The sequence below is a fragment of the Mobula birostris genome, chromosome 2, assembly GCF_030028105.1.
Source record: "Mobula birostris isolate sMobBir1 chromosome 2, sMobBir1.hap1, whole genome shotgun sequence".
NCBI classification, from domain to species: Eukaryota; Metazoa; Chordata; class Chondrichthyes; order Myliobatiformes; family Myliobatidae; genus Mobula; species Mobula birostris.
Genome location: NC_092371.1, coordinates 178,367,803 through 178,391,833, shown reverse-complemented (window position 1 = coordinate 178,391,833; position 24,031 = coordinate 178,367,803).

The window sequence follows — 24,031 nt, the reverse complement described above, 5'->3', positions numbered from 1 at the left end:
GTTAACAGTACACCCACATTTATAATGTAGAGAGTCTCAATTAAAGCAAGCGTGCATCAGAACACATTTCCAATACTAAAGGTAAAAAATATTCATGTGTATGTAGGGGTAAGTTATTTACAACATAAACCAGATTGATTTTTGTTTTGCACTGTGTGATATCATTGGAAGCATTTCCATCTTGAATGGACTGACTGCTCTTATTTGTAAAACACACCCTTGCAGAAGCCAGATCATCATTTTTCAAAAGCCTGTTAATTTTATTCTAGGGATGACGTGATTGGAAAATGTAATATGTGTCAGGATGCACTCAACAGGCCAGCCCTTGTTCTGCAGTGCAGGAACTTAACACAGCCCAGGCAACAGCATGGGGAGTCTGAGAGCCAGACTGAATTAGAGTCCTCCTCTGGGCATTGATTCAGGAGTCTGGGGTCTCTGATTTAAAACTTTCCATAAATTCCCAGCCACTGTCGAGCTCTGCCCTGGCTGCTATGTGCTGTATGAACTGTGAAAGGAATATTTGAAAAAAAGTTGAAACTCAAAGCCGGTAATTGTAAGAAAGATAATTACAAACAAAGCTTTGCTTCTCATCATCTTATACACCTCTATCAGGTCACCTCTCAACATTTTAAGGTGATTAGAAGTAGGTACAGAGGAGATATCAAGGGTAAGTTTTTTTTTACACAGAGAGTGGTGAGTGCGTGGAATGGGCTGCCAGTGACGGTGTTGAAGGCGGATACGATAGGGTCTTTTTAGAGACTCCTGGATAGGAACATGGAGCTTAGAAAAATAGAGGGCTATGGGTAACCTTTGGTAATTTCTAAGTAAGTACATGTTCGACACTGCATTGTGGGCCAAAGGCCCTGTATTGTTTCTATGAGTGAGAGTAGATTCTGCCACCTGAAGTAGATTGGCCATGTTTGGCATATTGCATTCTGTTCTGGTTGTCCTGCTACTGTGCAGACATTGCAGAAGGTGCAGAAGATGTTTTACCAGGATGCTGCTGGATTAGAGGGTGTGTGGTATAAGGAGAGGTTGGACAAACTGGTGTTATTTCCTGTGGAGCAGCAGAACCAGAGCCAGAGGGAAGACCTGATAAAGGTTTATAAAATGATGAGGGGCATTGACAGGTAGAATCTTTTTCCTGGGGTCCAATTGTCTAATACCAGAGTGAAGGCATTTCTGGCAGGGAACATAAAAACTGACTGTAAAAGCTTTTATAGATATGTGAAAAGAAAAAGATTGGTAAAGACAAATGTAGGTCCCCTACAGACAGAAACAGGTGAATTGATTATGGGGAGCAAGGACATGGCAGACCAATTGAATAACTACTTTGGTTCTGTCTTCACTAAGGAGGACATAAATAATCTTCCGGAAATAGTAGGGGACAGAGGGTCCAGTGAGATGGAGGAACTGAGGGAAATACATGTTAGTAGGGAAATGGTGTTAGGTAAATTGAAGGGATTAAAGGCGGATAAATCCCCAGGGTCAGATGGTCTGCATCCCAGATTGCTTAAGGAAGTAGCCCAAGAAATTGTGGATTCATTAGTGATAATTTTTCAAAACTCTTTAGATTCTGGACTAGTTCCTGAGGATTGGAGGGTGTGGCTAATGTAACCTCACTTTTTAAAAAAGGAGGGAGAGAGAAACCAGGGAATTATAGACTGGTTAGCCTAACATCGGTGGTGGGGAAACTGCTAGAGTCAGTTATCAAAGATGTGATAACAGCACATTTGGAAAGCAGTGAAATCATCGGACAAAGTCAGCATGGATTTGTGAAAGGAAAATCATGTCTGACGAATCTCATAGAGTTTTTTGAGGATGTAATTAGTAGAGTGGATAGGGGAGAACCAGTGGATGTGGTATATTTGGATTTTCAAAAGGCTTTTGACAAGGTCCCACACAGGAGATTAGTGTGCAAACTTAAAGCACACGGTATTGGGGGTAAGGTATTGATGTGGATAGAGAATTGGTTGGCAGACAGGAAGCAAAGAGTGGGAATAAACGGGACCTTTTCAGAATGGCAGGCGGTGACTAGTGGGGTACCGCAAGGCTCAGTGCTGGGACCCCAGTTGTTTACAATATATATTAATGACTTGGATGAGGGAATTAAATGCAGCATCTCCAAGTTTGCGGATGACACGAAGCTGGGCGGCAGTGTTAGCTGTGAGGAGGATGCTAAGAGGATGCAGGGTGACTTGGATAGGTTAGGTGAGTGGGCAAATTCATGGCAGATGCAATTTAATGTGGATAAATGTGAAGTTATGCACTTTGGTGGCAAAAACAGGAAAGCAGATTATTATCTGAATGGTGGCCGATTAGGAAAAAGGGAGGTGCAACGAGACCTGGGTGTCATTGTACACCAGTCATTGAAAGTGGGCATGCAGGTACAGCAGGCGGTGAAAAAGGCGAATGGTATGCTGGCATTTATAGCAAGAGGATTCGAGTACAGGAGCAGGGAGGTACTACTGCAGTTGTACAAGGCCTTGGTGAGACCACACCTGGAGTATTGTGTGCAGTTTTGGTCCCCTAATCTGAGGAAAGACATCTTGCCATAGAGGGAGTACAAAGAAGGTTCACCAGATTGATTCCTGGGATGGCAGGACTTTCATATGATGAAAGACTGGATGAACTAGGCTTATACCCGTTGGAATTTAGAAGATTGAGGGGGGATCTTATTGAAACATATAAAATCCTAAAGGGATTGGACAGGCTAGATGCAGGAAGATTGTTCCCGATGTTGGGGAAGTCCAGAACGAGGGGCCACAGTTTGAGGATAGAGGGGAAGCCTTTTAGGACCGAGATTAGGAAAAACTTCTTCACACAGAGAGTGGTGAATCTGTGGAATTCTCTGCCACAGGAAACAGTTGAGGCCAGTTCATTGGCTATATTTAAGAGGGAGTTAGATATGGCCCTTGTGGCTAAAGGGATCAGGGGGTATGGAGGGAAGGCTGGTACAGGGTTCTGAGTTGGAGGATCAGACATGATCATACTCAATGGCGGTGCAGGCTCGAAGGGCCGAATGGCCTACTCCTGCACCTATTTTCTAAGTTTCTATGTTTCTATGTAAGGTGAGAGAGGATGTTCAAAACAGATGTGTGAGGAAAGTTTTTTTCCACACAGAGGTTGGTAGGTGCCAGGAATACACTTTCCGGTGTGATGGCAAATACAATAGAGTTGCTTAGGCAGGTTCACAAATGTGCAGGGAATGCAGGGATATGGGAAGTTTGTAAGTAGAGGGATTGTTTTAATTGGGCATCATTAAATCAATCAGTTTGTCTGAAGGGCCTGTTCTTTTGATGGTGTGTTCTGCGCTCATAAGATGCAGCAAAAGATCTTATCCTGCCATTAGATCTCAGCGTTCAACTCATCCGTCCAATCTGCCAGAACTGACTTCACATGCTAGGACTGACATGTCTCTATCTAATAGGCCTGACAGCTACCCTCACCTGGTTTAGCCTGCCTGTCGAAATAGTGTATCAGGGTGTGGCCACTGTCACATACCAACAACTATAGGAGTGTATAAAGTCATGAGGGAATATAGATAGGGTGTATGCACAGTGTAGGAAAGGGGAACCAAACACTAGAGGGCACAGGTTTAATGTGAGATGTGAAAGATTTAATTGGAACCCAAGGGCAACTTTTTCACCTAGAGGGTGGTCCATATATGGAATGAGCTACAGAGGATGTGGTTGAGGCAGGTGCAAAAAGAATATGTAAAAATCACTTGGACAGGTGCATGGTTAGGAAAGGTTCAGGAGGATATGGGCCAACACACAGGCAAATGGGACTAGCTTAGATGGGAATCCTGCTCAGGATGGACCAGTTGGGCTGAAGGGCCTGTTTCCCTGATTCTAAAGCAGCATGAGCAAAGCCGAGCACATACAATAATGAGAAAAGCAGTAGGCAGACAGAGCCTTCTGTGTGTAGGCTGATGGGACCAGGCAGAATATCAGACTAGCATTGACTGGATGGGCCGAGAGGCCTGTTTCCCTGCTGGCTGACTCTGCGACTCCAGGGACAACATGAGCAATGCTGAGCACCCACACCACACTCATGAGAGAACCAGCAGGCGGACAGAGCAGCTGTAAGGTACATGTGTTGAGAGTTCAAAATGAAAGCAAGGTAATCGACAAGAATTATACTTTCTTCAAGTTTGTCATTTATTTTACTAATATATGTTTATATGTTTAAATGTTTCTTTAACTACTTTTAATGGGCTAAAAACAGTATTGTGTGTGAGAACACTCATCAAGCTGTGGCTGCCTACTGGAGCCAGGCATTCTCCCATGGGCTCAGGGAGCTACCCTGTGAATCAGCCCCACTCACTCGGCCTCTGCACAGTGACCATGCTCAATGCCTGGTGCTGCTCTAGATGGGAGAACTTACATCTCCAAGGTCCCACTATAATGTGACCTCTTAACATAACAATTCCCAACAGTTACTGATGCCATAAGTAGTGGACCTCACTTGGAATGGTCAGAGGATGAAGCAATGGGGGGCAGATGAGACTGTGAACCCAATTTGATATTGGAATTGGTCTATTATCAACGAGATATGATGAAGAACTTGCCTTGCATACAGTTCATACAGGTCAGATTGTTACACGGTGCTTTGAGGCAGAAAGCGGTGGGACCTGGACAGATTGGATGGGTTGCACCTGAACTCAAGGGAAAGCGGCCAGTGAGTGAGTGGGCTAGTGAAGGAGTGGAGCTTTGAGGCTTTGACTCGAGATGCTTCGATGAGAAGAGATGGAGGACAAGCTTGCTCGCAGTTAGTCTTTACAATGTCTCCTGAGACGGTGATGTGCCTCTCGTGAGATGTGGCAGTCTTGGGGGAACGCCCCTCTCCCACAGAGTCACATCTGCCAGGAGTGCATACGGCTGGGCGATCTGGAAGACCATGTAAGGAATCTGATGCAGCAGCTGGATGACCTTCGACTCATAAGGGAGAATGAGGCAGTCATAGATGAGAGCTACAGGGAGGTAGTCACACCTCGGCTGTCGGAAGCAGTCGTTGGGTGACAGTCAGAGGGGGGAAAGCGAAGGTGAGTAGACAGGTAGTGCAGAGCACCCCTGTAGTCACTCCCCTGAATAATAAGTTTACCGTCTTGGATACTGTTGGCGGGGACAACGGACCAGGTGTGAGCCACGGTGGCAGGGCCTCCGGCACTGAGTCTGACCCTGTGGTGCAGAAGCGTGGGACAGAGAAGAGAAGAGCTGTCGTCATTGGAGACTCGATAGTCAGGGGAGCAAACAGGGGATTTTGTGGACGTGAGAAGGACACCCGTATGGTTTGTTGCCTCCCAGGTGCCAGGGTCCGGAATGTCTCTGACCGGGTGCACGACATCCTGGTACGAGAGCGAAAGCAACCAGAAGACATGATACATGTTGGGACCAACGACATAGGCAGGAAGAGGGATGAGGTCCTGAAGTGTGAGTTTTGGGAATTAGGCAAAAGGCTGAAGAACAGGACCTCAAGGGTGGCGTTCTCAGGATTGCTGCCAGTGCTACGTGACAGTGATGGTAAGGATTGGAGGAGATGGCAGTTGAATGCGTGGCTGAGGAGTTGGTGCAGGGAGCAGGGTTTTAGATTTTTGGATCATTGGGATCTCTTCTGGGGAAGGTGGGACCTGTACAGATTGGATGGGTTGCACCTGAACTCCAGCGGGAGCAATATCCTTGCAGGTAGGTTTGCTAGCATGGTTTGGGAGGGTTTAAACTAATTTGCAAGGGGGATGGGACCCGGAGCGATAGAGCAATGAAAGAAATGCATGGAGTAAAGCCAGATCTAACATATAGAGAGGCTTTGAGGAAAGAGAAGCAGAATAAACGGTGTAAAGACAGTAAGGTAGAAGGGCTGAAATGTGTGCATGTCAATGCAAGAAGCATCAGAAACAAAGGTGATGAACTGAGAGCTTGGATACATACATGGAATTATGATGTAGTGGCCATTACAGAAACTTGGCTGGCACCAGGGCAGGAATGGATTATGAATATTCCTGGATTTCAGTGCTTTAAAAGGGATAGAGAGGGCAGAAAAAGGGGAGGAGGGGTGGCATTACTGGTCAGGGATACCTTACAGCTACAGAAAGGGTGGGTAATGTAGCAGGATCCTCTTTTGAGTCAGTATGGGTGGAAGTCAGAAACAGGAAGGGAGCAGTTACTCTATTGGGGGTATTCTATAGGCCCCCCGGTAGCAGCAGAGATACAGAGGAGCAGATTGGGAGGCAGATTCTGGAAAGGTGCAAAAATAACAGAGTTGTTATCATGGGTGACTTTAACTTCCCTAATATTGATTGGCACCTGATTAGTTCCAAGGGTTTAGATGGGGCAGAGTTTGTTAAGTGTGTCCAGGACAGACTCCTGTCACAGTATGTGGACAGGCCGACTAGGGGTAATGCCATACTAGATCTAGTACTAGGTAATGAACCGGGTCAGGTCACAGATCTCTCAGTGGGTGGGTATCTGGGGGACAGTGACCACCACCCCCTGGCCTTTAGCATTATCATGGAAAAGGATAGAATCAAAGAGAACAGGAAAATTTTTAATTGGGGAAAGGCAAATTATGAGGCTGTAAGGCTAGAACTTGCGGGTGTGAATTGGGATGATGTTTTTGCAGGGAAATGTACTATGGACATGTGGTCGATGTTTAGAGATCTCTTGCAGGATGTTAGGGATAAATTTGTCCCAGTGAGGAAGATAAAGAATGGTAGGGTGAAGGAACCATGGGTGAGGTGGAAAATCTAGTCAGGTGGAAGAAGTCAGCATACATGAGGTTTAGGAAGCAGGGATCAGATGGGTTTATTGAGGAATATAGGGAAGCAAGAAAGGAGCTTAAGAAGGGGCTGAGAAGAGCAAGAAGGGGGTATGAGAAGGCCTTGGCGAGTAGGGTAAAGGAAAACCCCAAGGCATTCTTCAATTATGTGAAGAAAAAAAGGATGACAGGGGTGAAGGTAGGACCGATTAGAGATAAAGGTGGGAAGATGTGCTTGGAGGCTGTGGAACTGAGCGAGGTCATCAATGAATACTTCTCTTCAGTATTCACCAATGAGCGGGAACTTGATGATGGTGAGGACAATATGAGTGAGGTTGATGTTCTGGAGCAAGTTGATATTAGGGGAGAGGAGGTGTTGGAGTTGTTAAAATACATTAGGACGGATAAGTCCCCGGGGCCTGACGGAATATTCCCCTGGCTGCTCCACGAGGCGAGGGAAGAGATTGATGAGCCTCTGGCTAGGATCTTTATGTCCTCGTTGTCCACAGGAATGGTACTGGATGATTGGAGGGAGGCAAATGTTGTCCCCTTGTTCAAAAAAGGTAGTAGGGATAGTCCGGGTGATTATAGACCAGTGAGCCTTATGTCTGTGGTGGGAAAGCTGTTGGAAAAGATTCTTAGAGATAGGATCTGTGGGCATTTAGAGAATCATGGTCTGATCAGGGACGGTCAGCATGGCTTTGTGAAGGGCAGATCATGTCTAACAAGCCTGATAGAGTTCTTTGAGGAGATGACCAGGCATATAGATAAGGGTAATGCAGTGGATGTGAGCTACATGGATTTTGGTAAGGCATTTTACAAGATTCCACACGGTAGGCTTATTCGAAAGTCAGAAGGCACGGGATCCAGGGAAGTTTGGCCAGGTGGATTCAGGATTGGCTTGCCTGCAGAAGGCAGAGGGTTGTGGTGGAGAGAGTACATTCAGATTGGAGGATTGTGACTAGTGGTGTCCCACAAGGATCCGTTCTAGGACCTCTACTTTTCGTGATTTTTATTTACGACCTGGATGTGGGGGTAGAAGGGTGGGTTGGCAAGTTTGCAGACGACACAAAGGTTGGTGGTGTTGTAGATAGTGTAGAGGATTGTCAAAGATTGCAGAGAGACATTGATAGGATGCAGAAGTGGGCTGAGAAGTGGCAGATGAGTTCAACCCAGAGAAGTGTGAGGTGGTCCACTTTGGAAGGACAAACTCCAAGGCAGAGTACAAAGTAAGTGGCAGGATACTTGGTAGTGTGGAGGAGCAGAGGGATCTCGGGGTACATGTCCACAGATTCCTGAAAGTTGCCTCACAGGTGTATAGGGTAGTTAAGAAAGTTTATGGGGTTTTAGCTTTCATAAGACGAGGGATAGAGTTTAAGAGTCGCGATGTAATGAGGCAGCTCTATAAAACTCTGGTTAGGCCACACTTGGAGTACTGTGTCCAGTTCTGGTCGCCTCACTATAGGAAGGATGTGGAAACATTGGAAAGGGTACAGAGGAGACTTACCAGGATGCTGCCTGGTTTAGAAAGTATGCATTATGATCAGAGATTAAGGGAGCTAGGGCTTTACTCTTTGGAGAGAAGGAGGATGAGAGGAGACATGATAAAGGTGTACAAGATAATAAGAGGAATAGATAGAGTGGACAGCCAGTGCCTCTTCCCCAGGGCAACACTGCTCAATACAAGAGAACATGGCTTTACGGTAAGGGGTGGGAAGTTCAAGGGGGATATTAGAGGAAGGTTTTTCACTCAGAGAGTGGTTGGTGCATGGAATGCACTGCCTGAGTCAGTAGTGGAGGAAGTTACACTAGTGAAGCTTAAGAGACTACTAGACAGGTATATGGAGGAATTTAAGGTGGGGGGTTATATGGGAGGCAGGGTTTGAGGGTCAGCACAACATTGTGGGCTGAAGGGCCTGTACTGTGCTGTACTATTCTATGTTCCATGTTCTAACAAGATAAAACAGTAATAATGCAGAATAAAGTGTAACAACCACAGGGAAAATTTGGTGCAGGTAGACAATACAACGCAAGATCATGTTGGATTCAGATGTTTTAATTTAGATTATGAGGACACTCAGTCCTCATTTATTGTCATTTAGAAATGCATGCATTAAAAAATGATACAACATTCCTCCAGAATGGTATCACAAGAAAACACAGGACAAACCAAGACTAAAACTGACAAAACCACATAATTATAACATATAGTTACAACAATGTAAAGCAATACCATAATTTAATAAAGAGCAGACCATGGACATGGTAAAAAAAGTTCTCAAAGTCCCGATAGACTCATCATCTCTCGCAGGCGGCAGAAGGGAGAATCTCTCCCTGTCACGAACCTCCAAGCGCTGCCAACTTGCCAATGCAGCACCATTGGAAGCACCCGACTGCAGTGGACTTTGAGTCCATCTGAAACCTTCGCGCCTCTGACCAGCTCCACCGACACAGCCTCTCCGAGCACCATCCTCTGCCGAGCGCTTCGACCCCGCCCCGGCCACCGAGTAACAAGCAAAGCCGAGGACTCGGGGCCTTCCCCTCCGGAGATTCTGGATCACACAGTAGCAGCAGCGGCGAAGCAGGCATTTCAGAAGTTTCACAGATGTTCCTCCGTGCTCTCACGTCCGTCTCCATCAAATCAGGATTGTGCACGGCACCCTACTTGACAAATAACAGACATCTCTACCGGAGTAGCCACTGCGAGCTGTGTCGCGCCGCCATCTTCTCCTCCCGCCTATTCAAGGTTTCTTTACTGTAGGAGTGAGGAAGGAGGCACAAATATTGTTGCTTCATGATCATTCTATTTAGTGTTGATAGAACAAAAAAGTTGCACAGTGATAGAGGTTTTCTCGGCAAAGAGTGAGACAAACAGACTAAGAACAGATTAAGAAGGTGGTGCTACCTTGTGTTTAGTTATTTTATACCCAGAGATAAGGAAAAATTCCATTCAAATTTATAAAGTGTTAACCAATTAGAAAATCATTATCTAAAAAATGCATTATAAAGAAGCTTCCAGAGCTTTCCAGAATTATATTTTGTATAACCACTGGAGGCATATTAAACTTGCATATAAAAATTATAGCCATTGGGAAGCATAGTATATGCTTTTATATTAGTAATTATAGAAAATATAAGCAGATAATTGTTAAACTGCAAAGAAAATAATAATTAAACAGTCTAATCTAAGAATTAAACAGTCAGCTTCAACAATCATAATATGGTCCAATGAAGTCCAACTTCATAATGAACTTCTTATGAAGTCCAACTTCATAATATGGTATCATTCAATAGTCTTACATAGCAGGATAGAAGCTGTCCTTGAGCCAGGTGGTACGTGCTTTCGGTCTTTTATATCTTCTGCCCTATAAAGAGGAGAGAAAAGACAAGTGGTTGTCAGCTGGAAAGCATCCTGCTTTCTCTGGCGGACAGAGCGTAGATGTTCAGCAAAGCGGTCTCCCAGTCTGCGTCGGGTCTCGCCAATATATAAAATGCCACATCGGGAGCACCGGACGCAGTATATCACCCCAACCGACTCACAGGTGAAGTGTTGCCTCGCCTGGAAGGACTGTTTGGGGCCCTGAATGGTGGTAAGGGAGGAAGTGTAAGGGCATGTGTAGCACTTGTTCCGCTTACACGGATGAGTGCCAGGAGGGAGATCAGTGGGGAGGGATGGGTGGGACGAATGGACAAGGGAGTTGTGTAGGGAGCGATCCCTGTGGAATGCAGAGAGAGGAGGGTAGGGAAAGATGTGCTTAGTGGTGGGATCCCGTTGGAGGTGGCGGAAGTTACGGAGAATAATATGTTGGACCCGGAGGCTGGTGGGGTGGTAGGTGAGGACCAAGGGAACCCTATTCCTAGTGGGGTGGCGGGAGGATGGAGTGAGAGCAGATGTACATGAAATGGGGGAGATGCGTTTAAGAGCAGAGTTGATAGTGGAGGAAGGGAAGCCCCTTTCTTTAAAAAAGGAAGACATCTCCCTCGTCCTAGAATGAAAAGCCTCATCCTGAGAGCAGATGCGGCGGAGACGGAGGAATTGCGAGAAGGGGATGGTGTTTTTGCAAGAGACAGGGTGAGAAGAGGAATAGTCCAGATAGCTGTGAGAGTCAGTAGGCCTATAGTAGACATCAGTGGATAAGCTGTCTCCAGAGACAGAGACAGAAAGATCTAGAAAGAGGAGGGAGGTGTGGGAAATGGACCAGGTAAACTTGAGGGCAGGGTGAAAGTTGGAGGCAAAGTTAATAAAGTCAACGAGTTCTGCATGCGTGCAGGAAGCAGCGCCAATGCAGTCGTCGATGTAGCGAAGGAAAAGTGGGGGACAGATACCAGAATAGGCACGGAACATAGATTGTTCCACAAAGCCAACAAAAAGGCAGGCATATCTAGGACCCATATTGGTGCCCATAGCTACACCTTTAGTTTGGAGGAAGTGGGAGGAGCCAAAGGAGAAATTATTAAGAGTAAGGACTAATTCCGCTAGACGGAGCAGAGTGGTGGTAGAGGGGAACTGATTAGGTCTGGAATCCAAAAAGAAGCGTAGAGCTTTGAGACCTTCCTGATGGGGGATGGAAGTATATAAGGACTGGACATCCATGGTGAAAATAAAGCGGTGAGGGCCAGGGAACTGAAAATCATCGAAAAGTTTAAGAGCGTGAGAAGTGTCACGAACATAGGTCGGAAGGGATTGAACAAGGGGTGATAAAACAGTGTCGAGGTATGCAGAAACGAGTTCGGTGGGGCAGGAGCAAGCTGAGACAATAGGTCGGCCAGGACAGGCAGGTTTGTGGATTTTGGGTAGGAGGTAGAAACGGGAAGTGCGAGGTGTGGGAACTATAAGGTTGGTAGCAGTGGATGGGAGATCCCCTGAGTGGATAAAGTCGGTGATGGTGTGGGAGACAATGGCCTGGTGCTCCTTATTGGGGTCACGATCGAGGGGTAAATAAGAGGAGATATCCGCGAGTTGTCGCTGTGCCTCGGCAAGGTAGAGGTCAGTACGCCAGACTACAACAGCACCCGCCTTATCGGCGGGTTTAATAATAAGGTTAGGAATAGTGCGGATGGAGTGGAGAGCAGAGCATTCGGAAGGAGTGAGGTTGGAATGGGGACAAGGTGCGGTGAAGTCGAGACGGTTGATGTTGGGTTTGTGGAACAATCTACGTTCCGTGCCTATTCTGGTATCTGTCCCCCACTTTTCCTTCGCTACATCGACGACTGCATTGGCGCTGCTTCCTGCACGCATGCAGAACTCGTTGACTTTATTAACTTTGCCTCCAACTTTCACCCTGCCCTCAAGTTTACCTGGTCCATTTCCCACACCTCCCTCCCCTTTCTAGATCTTTCTGTCTCTGTCTCTGGAGACAGCTTATCCACTGATGTCTACTATAAGCCTACTGACTCTCACAGCTATCTGGACTATTCCTCTTCTCACCCTGTCTCTTGCAAAAATGCCATCCCCTTCTCACAATTCCTCCGTCTCCGCCGCATCTGCTCTCAGGATGAGGCTTTTCATTCTAGGACGAGGGAGATGTCTTCCTTTTTTAAAGAAAGGAGCTTCCCTTCCTCCACTATCAACTCTGCTCTTAAACGCATCTCCCCCATTTCACGTACATCTGCTGTCACTCCATCCTCCCGCCACCCCACTAGGAATAGGGTTCCCCTGGTCCTCACCTACCACCCCACCAGCCTCCGGGTCCAACATATTATTCTCCGTAACTTCCGCCACCTCCAACAGGATCCCACCACTAAGCACATCTTTCCCTCCCCCCCCCCTGCATTCCGCAGGGATCGCTCCCTACACAACTCCCAACTCCCTTGTCCATTTGTCCCACCCATCCCTCCCCACTGATCTCCCTCCTGGCACTCATCCGTGTAAGCGGAACAAGTGCTACACATGCCCTTACACTTCCTCCCTTACCACCATTCAGGGCCCCAAACAGCCCTTCCAGGTGAGGCAACACTTCACCTGTGCGTCGACTGGGGTGATATACTGCATCCGGTGCTCCCGATGTGGCCTTTTATATATTGGCGAGACCCGACGCAGACTGGGAGACCGCTTTGCTGAACATCTACGCTCTGTCCGCCAGAGAAAGCAGGATCTCCCAGTGGCCACACATTTTAATTCCACATCCCATTCCCATTCTGACATGTCTATCCACGGCCTCCTCTACTGTAAAGATGAAGCCACACTCAGGTTGGAGGAACAACACCTTATATTCCGTCTGGGTAGCCTCCAACCTGATGGCATGAACATCGACTTCTCTAACTTCCGCTAGGCCCCACCTCCCCCTCGTACCCCATCTGTTACTTATTTTTATGCACACATTCTTTCTCTCACTCGCCTTTTTCTCCCTCTGAATATACCTCTTGCCCATCCTCTGGGTCCCCCCCCCCTTGTCTTTCTTCCCGGACCTCCTGTCCCATGATCCTCTCATATCCCTTTTGCCAATCACCTGTCCAGCTCTTGGCTCCATCCCTCCCCCTCCTGTCTTCTCCTATCATTTTGGATCTCCCCCTCCCCCTCCAACTTTCAAATCCCTTACTCACTCTTCCTTCAGTTAGTCCTGACGAAGGGTCTCGGCCTGAAACGTCAACTGCACCTCTTCCTACAGATGCTGCCTGGCCTGCTGCGTTCACCAGCAACTTTGATGTGTGTTGCTTAAACTGTTTATTTTCGGCATCGGGAATCCTGTGGACAGAACCGGCAGTAAAGGTGCATCGGCGAAGAAATCGTTCTCCAGAGAAGTCTCTCCCGATTGAATGTGTAAAACTGTTGGACTTTTGAAGTTATCGCTTTAAGAACTGTATCTGACTGTATCGCTTTAAGAACTGTTTTCGCATTTAACGCTTTAAGAACCAGAGCCGAGGGGAGTTGATGAACGGCTGCGTACCTGTTTAACCTCCGGTTAAAGTTTTCCTTTTTTTTCCCTTATCGTTTATGTGTTTAATAAATGTCAAGTTGTTTTTATAAAACCTGTATCGATTAATATTCATTGTTGCCGGTTACGTAACGTAACACTGTCTGATGAGCATAGGTTGAGTGAACTGGGACTTTTCTCTTTGGAGCAAAGAATGATGAAAGGTGATTTGATAAGAGGTATAGATCAAGAGAACAGCCAGAGACCTTTTCCCAGGATGAAAATAGCTAACACCGGGGGGGGGGGGGGGGGGGTGTAACGTCAAGGTGTTGGGAGGAAAGTATAGGAAGAAATGTCAAGAGGTAGGTTTTTAACATGGCGAGTGGTAGGTGCATGGAATGTGCTGCCAGGGTGGTGGTCGAAGCAGATGCAGTGGAGTTTCTTAAATGGGTACGTAGATGATAGAAAAATGGAGGGCTTTTGTGAGAGGGAAGGGTTAGACTGATCTTGGAGTAGGTTAAAGGGTCAGCACAACATCGTGGGCCAAAAGGCTTGTACTGTGCTGCACTTTTCTACGTTCTATATATGAACTTGGTGCCAAACCAAATTAAACAAGATAAATTTATGTCTACAATTCTCTGACATTTCCTATTCACAATGTGTGGGGAGTTTTCAGGACGAAAGTGTTGGGTGCCAACTGCTCTGAAATGAGGGCGCTGAACAATCACTTCCATGCCAAAACTACATTCGGGTAGAATTATAAGCAAAAAGGGACTTGTTTGGCCTGTATAACTAATACTGTCTCTTTGAATATACCATACAAGCAGTGATTCTAACCTCCACAGATAACCAGTGTGAAGGCACGTGCAATTGATTTTTGAGCAATATATTGTCAGCCCCACTCAGAAAGTATGATAAGCAGTCATAATTGTTTTGTTGTAACTGTGATCCATATATAACTATCCAAAGTAATCTCTCTCAGCTATATTTACTATACCTCCAATGGTAAGTTCCAAGTCTTCATTTGGATGCGGGTGGGACTTGGTGAGTATTAGGAACCAATTCCTCTTATACAGGGGAAAGTCTGGCAGATGACTAGTGTGGAGTGGTTTTATTCACCCTGTGCTGCAGTGACCAGTCGGGTTGGGGGGGGGGGGGGGGCGGCATTGGCCAGTCTCTGACTGAAGACCATCTTCCAGTTAACAAGGTGCATTGCTCTGATAATCAGTACCCTAACAAGTTTTAAAAAAAAGACAAATGCTATCATTTGCAAAACAAATTTTGTACATCCAAATTGTATCAGGGAGAAATAAATGTTGAATAACTGGGTGGTGTCTCAGCTATTATTTTACATAGAGAGCTTTGTAAAATAGGCTCTGCATTGTAAGCTAAGGGAAATGTTACTAAGTGCCTCTTTAGAGAAATTAGTGATCAATAATGGCTGATTAACTTTACCATTCTTTTAATCCGATTATTATCGACAGTATTAAACTCTGTTCTGCCTGTTGAGGCTCGTTGTCTTTATCCACTTGTTGTCCTGAACCTGTTCTGTTTCTACAGGTAGTATTTCCTGTGCTGTTTCTGTGGCAGTACTGTTTTGATCTGTGGTAAGTTTGTTTTGTTGTTACTGTGTTACATATATATAAGTATCCAAAATAAATTTTCTGAGCTAGCTTGGTGTAAGATTTCCAGTTGTTCAGCATGACGGAGTGTGTCTATTTCTGTGCTGTGCGTAGTTGATGGTGTTTTGTTGTCTTGTGTGTTTCTGGTGTTAGGTTTAAGATTGTATGTCTGTTGGTGCTCTCTTCCAATTTTGTACACAAACCAAAGAAAATGAGTTGGTTAGACTTTTACATTGCATAGATTTTCAGACAATGTGTTCAGCTGGTTGAAAAATGCTGCTGATATAAATGTTAAATGCTGGGATGTGGTAATTATTACAGGACGTACAGTTTAGAGGAATGGTGGTTCCTAATCTGTACAATCAGAGCCTGGTCACGTGGAGAGAATTCAAATGAGAATTTAGTGAGACTAGGAGTCTGTGCCAAGGGAAAGTGGAATGTTAAATGATTTAAACCAAGCAGCAAGAGACAGTAAGCAAACAAGCAAAGTAATTTGATCTAAAGGGATAAAATTAATTGATCAAATGCCACAGGAAAAAGATCCACATTATACTGAATACAGATGTTAGACATACTGTATATAAAACCTAGCTGTTAGAGGGGAATGAAATGTGCTGAATCCTGAGGGAGCAGAGAGAGCTGCGTGCCATTGCTGTGGTTAGTGAGGTGCTCGGGGTATGCTATTCATCCTTCACAAAGAGCCCTGCAGATGCTCAGACTTCAGCTTGGCATTTCCACAGAGGCTAGTGATCCCATCATGCAGGAAGTGCTCAACACAGAGGGGAGCAATGTTCAGGAGGACGGTAATCCCGCACCATCAGGTGGGACAGTGAGAAGCTAAACTGTTGATGTTGACTCAATACGTAACATTTTCTAATTCGACAGTGAACAGTTCAGGGAAATGAAACGTAATACACATCTACAGGTCCTTGGGGCAGCTATTTGTTCTTAATGGAAGTGTGGAAGTAGATCTTGGCTATGGAAGGGAGAGGAATGAGTTCGAGTGAAGCACAGAAGAGTGGTTGTTGAGGAGATTTGAAAGCAGAAGGCGTGCAGGCTGTTCAGGTCCATGAAATCTGGACATTGGAATTGGTTTATTATTGTCACAGGCACTGAGGTATAATGGAAAACGTTGGTTTGCGTGACATCCAGACCTACAGATCATGCCATACATAAGCACAATGAGATAGTACTAAAGGAAAACAGAATCTAGAATATAGTGTTAAAGTTAAAGAGAAAGTGTAGTGCAGGCCAACAATAAGGTACAAGGGCCACGATGAGGTAGATTGTGAGGTCGAGTTCATCATTACCAACAAGAGGTCCATTCAAAAGTTGGACAGAAGCTGTCCTTAAGCCTGGCAGTACGTGCTTTCAGGCTTTTGTATCTTCTGCCTAATAGGAGTGGGGAGAAGAGAGAATGTCCGGGGTGGGTTGGATCTTTGATTATGCCAGCTGTTTCCTTAAGGCAGTAGGAAGTGTAGACAGAGTCTATGGAGAGGAGACTGGTTTCTGCTGCGTTGCGTCCACAACTGTCTGCAGGTTCTCGTGGACTTGGACCAAGCAGTTGGTTTGGGGTAACCAGACCAAAGCTGTGATACATCTGGATAGGATACTTTGCAGGGCTCCTAGCGTCAGGGAAAAGGGCATCATGAACGTGTAAATCTGTGCAGAATCCTTTCTGGGAGTGGGGCAGGGTGAAGAGATTGTCGTGCCTGGGCTCCCTTTGACTACAATGTGAAGTGTTTAATTCAACAAGCCTGAGGGGTTTCAGCCAACAACACCATCAATTAAAATGGCTCCTCTGGGTTGACAATGGAAGCTTCTTCGAGCAACGTTGTAACCCAAAGAGCACTCAGCCCACATGAGACTGTATGTAGCAATAATCACCCTTTCACAACTGTCTGTAGAGGAAAGGGTAAACCAGCCTGATCAGGTAAAGAGCAAGGACTAAGGTTCGCTGTCAGAGTTTCAGAGACAGGGAGGAAGTTAAAAAGCACAATTGTTTGAAAATAAGCTCCTTGTGTGGGTTGTTGGGCATCAAAGACTGTCAAGTAAAAAAATCAGTGAGCGATGGGGAAATTTCTAAATAGAGATAATTTGGTACAGACACCTCCCAAGGAAGGGCTAAGAAAAGGCATTTAAGGTTAAAGTTCCTGTGTGATGAAGGATCAGAGAAAATTAGCCTTTGACGTGAGTGGACTGGCTGTTTCACAGACCCAGTGCTATGAGCTTCTGTTGTCCTGATACACAGAGGTGTAGCACCTGGCTGGAGATAACAATGATAATTAGATGAATTACTCCCCCACCTACTAATGATAAGATAATGCAGTAACCAGACTGCGTGCGAAGAGATCGGAGCTAAACAAAGAAATACAAGAAGTCAAGAAAAATAGAGGTTACATGAAAGAGAATTCCTCTGTCAACATCAAAAATGAGAAGCTTAATGTTGAGAGACATGTTGGTTAAGAGTGCAGAGAGGTGACAGGAGGGCAGCAAATGTTACACCTTCTTCACTGAAGAGAGATGAGTAGACATAGTGTCTATCGCCAGGACCAGGGTCCAATACTCTTAGAATTAATTACCAGTGTGAAATCTATGTTTGGTGTGATAGGGGATAATGAATGGTTAAACTTAGATGAAGTGGTGGTAAATCAAGTTGATGTTACATACATGGACTTTGAAAGGCTACTCAGCATCACTTTACCAGGGCTTTTCACAGCACTGGGAAACACAAGATTAACCCAACAGAGCTGACGTGGATGTCAACCTGGCTGAAGGAGCAAAAGCAGAGGTAGAAGCACATGGTTGTTTCTCAGGTCACAGACTCTGGGCTGAGGACATGCCAGATGCTGGATTTGATAACTCTAGCTCACCCATCTATTGGCTGGTTCAAATGTCATTTAGCAGGTGTTCCTATCTGGGACCTCTGGCCCAGACCCTTTGTTAATGTCACAGAGCTTGAAGGACACCTCACCAGTGCAATTTCAATGGATCATCAACTATGTCCAGGTTAGTTGCTTGATTATTTCTTGATACTATACTACTGAAGGATGCTGTGTTGTTTACTTATGGTAACTGGATTATTGTCACATTCACTGAGATACTTCTGTTTATGTGCCATCCATACCAATCCTTTCAACCATGAGTACATTAAGATAGTATAAGGGAAAGTAATAACAAAATACAGAATGTTGTGTTACAGTTACAGGGAAAGTGCAGTGCAGGCAGACTATAAGATGCAAGGCCTCGACAGAGTAGATTATGAGATCAAAAGTTCATCATTATTGTACAAGAGGTCCACTCAGGAGTCTAATAACAGTGGCATAGAAGTTGCCCTTGAACCTGGTGGTAGCGCTCTCAGGCTTCTGTGTCTTCTGCTTGATGGGAGAGGGAGAAGAGAGAACGTCCAGGTTGAAAGGGGTCCTTGACTATGCTGAAGACCCCTAGAAATATGTGGAGATCGTAGGGATTTCTTTTGAACTGGGCATTACCTGGTGAACCAAGCAATCTTGTTACTGATTACACATATTGATTAAACAATTGCAGCACAAGTTGATAGGTTGGTGATAGAGGCAGATACATTATGGGCATTTAAGGGACTCTTAAGATAGGCACATGAATGATAGGAAAGTGGAGGGCAATGTAGGAGGAAGGGTCAGAGTAGGATAGAAAGTTGGCATACCATTGTGGGCTAAAGGGCCTGTATAATGTTGCAGTGTTCTATATTGAGGCAATTTTAGGATGAAGCATAGCTGCCTTGCAATTACCATTATATTATGCAAACTAAGCAGCAGGGGGCCGATTTTTTTGTGTGGTAGACCATATATGCAGTTGCTCCGTGATAGAACAGGCTAGAAAAAAAAGTGAAAATCCATTATCTACTCTTGTGATGGGCGTGAGTGCACAAGTGCAAAAGTATTAAAATATACAAATGAGGTAGGAGTTACATCAATGGGTCTTGCACTATTATATCATTCAGTACTGAACAGGAATCTGGCAAAACAGAAAACAAGTTTGGCCAGGACCGACAAGTTGAAGATATATGATCCATTACATGTATTCCTTGATATATTGACATTTCTAATTTTATTATCAAAGTACACCATGTACTACCTTGAGATTCATTTTCTTACAGATGATTACAGGAAAATAAAATAATTTATGAAAATTATACATAAACAAAGACTGCCAAACCAACAATGGTGAGAGGAGGACAATTCATGCAAATAATAAAAAGAAATTAATTAAATAATACAGAGAACATGAAGTGGAGAGTCCTTGAATTGAAGTCTATAGGTTGTGGACTGGTAAACAAAGTCTTCACAGTCTAGTGATGACGTACCCACAGAGCTTACCAGATCACCTGGAGACTCCCCTCTCTGGCATAATTTCTCAGGTTCTGTTAGAAGCCTGAACTGCACAAATACATGCTGCATTCACACACTGGTCACCAAGGTTCCACGAGAATTGCTGATCGATCTCAACAATCAGTAACCCCATTTATTTCAAGCCTCTATTGAATGTTCCTGAAACTGAAACAAACTGTGAGACTTGAGTCTTGCCACGATTACAAGATAATGAAAGGTTCACATGAATGGGTGTTACACTGAGAAAGCTCATGTCTCTGTAACCTGTTGTAACAGATATGTACAATATGCCCAGCAGTCAAAGCCTTCTATATAAAAGCGTGGAATCCCATGTTTCTTCACTTCATCTGTAGAGAGGTACTGTAAATGCTATTTTTAAAAAATCCTGAAATAATACTAATGAATAATAAATGAAATTGCTCATCAGTGTTTCCTAGCTAACCTGAGGAGAGCATTAAATGTATTAATGACTCCGCACTCCTTCAGTTTATTACCTGTGTGTTGCCTAGTAAGTAGTGATACTGATGCAGTAAGGTAAAATCCTGCTGATGGACACACGGGCTCAGTGCCTCCTTTTAATTAGCATTTACTGATGGCATTGATGAGAGGAAATTCTCTTTCATCTGCAGTGAGGCATTTTAGACATATAATTCATGGACATTAGTGCAATGAGATTGTATATTTTGTCTTCCTGTATGGTCCATCGTTTACATGAAGCGCAAAGAGAGATTTCTGGTTTAAGATGACGCTACCAAACCCATGAAACAGTTTACAGGTAGAACAAAAGGCAAGAAGTTTGACTATAAGCATTGCAAGTATCACCTTATTTGAATTAGTTTTTGGTAAATTATCACTGCAAACAATGAAGGGATGATCAAAGGCGAATCGAGTTTGAGGGACGAACAGTGCTGGCGCTTTTCAGAATCAACACAGACGGAGAGAGTGCCATTTGGAGGAGAAATTGAGGCAGAGGAGTTCCAATACCCGTACAACTGGCCCGGGTGCAAGGGTGGATCACTCTTGGTGGCGAGTCAATTTGAGAAGTTTGAGAGCTGCTTCAGAATGAGCGGCAAAATCTGGGCCCAGAGCAATTCGCTGGGTCGCATAGTCTAAGCTCGGAGCCTTTCACTCTGGGCCAGAAGACTGCCCCAACTGTTGTGCTCCGTACCCACTAATATGATGAGCTGACACCGAGGCTTTGGGCCGACTAGGGGCTGTCTGGAGTTCAGATCTAAGGGTTCAGTTTGGTTCAGAATGGTTGCACACTTCTATTGTTTGCATGATTTGTTGTATTTTTTCCCTTTCTGTTACACGTCTGGTGTTGGTCTATATATTTTTAATTGGTTTCTTTCAAGTTTCTTGCTTTGTGGCTACCTGTAAGTAAACAAACCTCAAGGCTGTATAATTTATACATTCTTTGATAGTAAGTGTACTTTGAAACTTTGATCATTCTGCAGTCCTGGTGAAATTCAGACAGAAGGATTTAAACGCAAAGACTCAAAAGTTCATATGTACAATTATGGACTTTTTGCATTGGGTTACACGATCGATTAAAACAGCTGCAGTTCCTTTCAGCTTCAAAGAAGGAAAGGAGAGGTCAATATTTTGGATGTTTGGCAGAAGCAGAAGAAGATAAACAAATTGCTCATTAATGGCAGAATGTTAAAGTGAAGAATTAGCAGTGCTGGGGGTGATAGTGACTGAATGGAAAGTAGATGACTATTTCAGCATTTACTAATTCAATTACAGACTTTCCCATTTGTAACTTGCCTTTAATATTCACAAAGCTATCATATAAATACTCTTCAGGCAGTTTTGATAATTTATCACTTTAAATCTGGGATGAAGTGAGTGACGTTTGCAAATTTTGCCAAATGCTGTGCAAACCGTATTCAGTTGATTGTAAGAAGATGGAATTGAAGCAGATTTGACCCCTTCAGCACTGCTCATCTAGAGGCAGGGAACGTGTAATTGTCAATTTCAAACCAAGTTGAGTTTCTTGTCATCTGAACAAGTACATGTACGCAAAGGTGTAATGAAAAACTTAGTTGCAGCAGCTTCACAAGTACATAGTATTAGAAACATCATGCTCACAAGAAAAATATAAATTAGATATAAATTACACACATTTATGCAGGAGAGAACATAATTAGAACAAAAGTAAAGTCCTTTGCAATACAAGTGGTCATGGTACCATGGATTTGTCCAACTGAAGAGTCTCGACTCGAAGCGTTGACTGTTCATTTCCCTCCACAGATGTTGCCTGCCCGGCTGAGTCCAAAGCCATATATTTAGGGTGAGAGGGAAAATATTTAACAGGCAATTTTTTGACACAGTGTGGTAAGTATGTGGTACGGCTGCTAGAAGAAGTGGTTGAGACAGGTACAACAGTATCATTGAAGAAACACTTAGATACATGGAGAGGTGGGATTTAGATGGGTATGGGATGAACAAAGGAAATCAGGCACTGGAGACAGCATGGATTCATTGGGCTGAAGGATCTGCACCACTGCTGTGTTGCTCTGTGTCTCTGTGACAATGTGGGTTTGCCCTGGGGGCTTTGGCTTCCTCCCACATCCTGAAGACGTGCTGGTTGCCAGGTTACCACAGGCCGCTGTATGCTGCCCCTGGTATGGGTAGGTGGGAGAAGATTCAGGGTGGCGGAGAGTTGATATGCAGGTGACAGAATAGATTGCAGGGAATAATTGAGAAATGGGCTTGCTGTCTGAGATAAGTAATAGGCCAAATGGCCTCTGTCCATAAAGAAACGTGAAACCTGAGATTCCCATTGTTAATAATCAACAGGGAAAATGGGAGAACCAACAGCTTGAACAATTCACTGTCTGCATTTCGCTTGATACTCCAGTCTCGATGAGATAACAGGCTGTTTCCATGCTGAACGACTTGGACACTAAACCAGACCAATTATACTGAAAACACCTGATCTTCCTGCAGTCCTGATATCCATTCTCGATGAGGCCACAGGGTGTTTCCATTCTGTAAGACTCCGTGACTCTAAACCAGATCAATTATATTGAAAGCATCTGATCTTCCCGGCCCAGAATTGATTTTTATTCCACTGCACACAAAGGAACCATGGTTTTCTGATTCTAATAACCTTTAGCAGATACAGTCAATAAACTAACCTTTCTAAACCAAGAATTCACTTTTAAGTGTATTCCCAGTAGTTCCATTAACCGGCATTTGGCTCTGAAAGGATGTCTCCCAATGAAAGATTTCAAACCGTCCCTCATGCTGAGGGACCAGAGAATGAGACACCATCACAGCGTCAAGGTGTAAGATGGGACAAAGGTTAGCCTATTGTTTGGTAGACTGAATTGTTTCGCATTGGTGGTATCACTGTCTGAGGAAGTACCACCACTTTTTTGCTCTCATCGCTGCAAGCAAGACCCTACTGCATTGGTTGTTCAAGTCACAGGACCCAACCAGAGCACTTTTCTTCTTATTTTGGTTAATATTATTGTCATATTGCTTCTTCATGCCACTAGACAGTATTACTTTAGATAATTTGGCCAAATACAACCAGTGTGCATTCATGCTCTACTGTTATATGTATTAGGCAAGTGAATATTTAATAAGTAATATTATTGTCTCAGGAGAAAATTGTATTGCAATGTCTGAGTGCAGATCAGAGTGAAAGTAATGTAGAGTAATATTACTCTGAGAATCATTGGCGTAAAGCATGCATTTTTAAACTCAGAGAGAGAGAGTTCAAATTTCAATACAGTTGATATATTTTTTAAGTTAAGTTGTACTTTGATAGATTCTTGACCTCACTTACCACCCCATGAGCCTCCACCACAACCGCTATTTTCAAATGGGACCCTGCCATCAAACACATTTTTACTTCTACCCTTGTCCATTCGTTCCTCCCCACTAATCTGCCTCCTGGCACTGAACCCTTGCAGGTGACAGAAATGTCACACTTCCTCCCGCATTCACCTTCTCCTTCACCTCCATTCAGGGCCCCAAGCAGTCCTTCCAGGTGAAGCAACACTGCACATGCAAATCTGTTGGACTCATCTGTTGTATCTGGTGCTCTTGGTGTGGTGAGACCCGACATAAATCGGGCGACCACATTGTCAAGTACTTTGCTCTATCTGCAAAAGGCTGTGTTTCCCACTGGCCAACTATATCAATTCCTATCCCCATTCCGACATCTTGGTCCATGGCCTCTTCTGCCATCATGATGAGACCACTCTCAAATTGGAGGAGTTACACTTCATATTCTGTCTGGGTAGCCTCCAATCTGATGGCATGAACATCAATTTCCCTGTGTTCCAGTAATTTTTCCCCTCCCCCTCTCTAGTCTTCTTCAATTCCTTACTCTGGACCTCCTCTTATCCTCACTTGCCTATCACCTCCCCAGTGCTGCAACTTCCTCCCTTCCTCCCATGATCTGCTCTCCTCT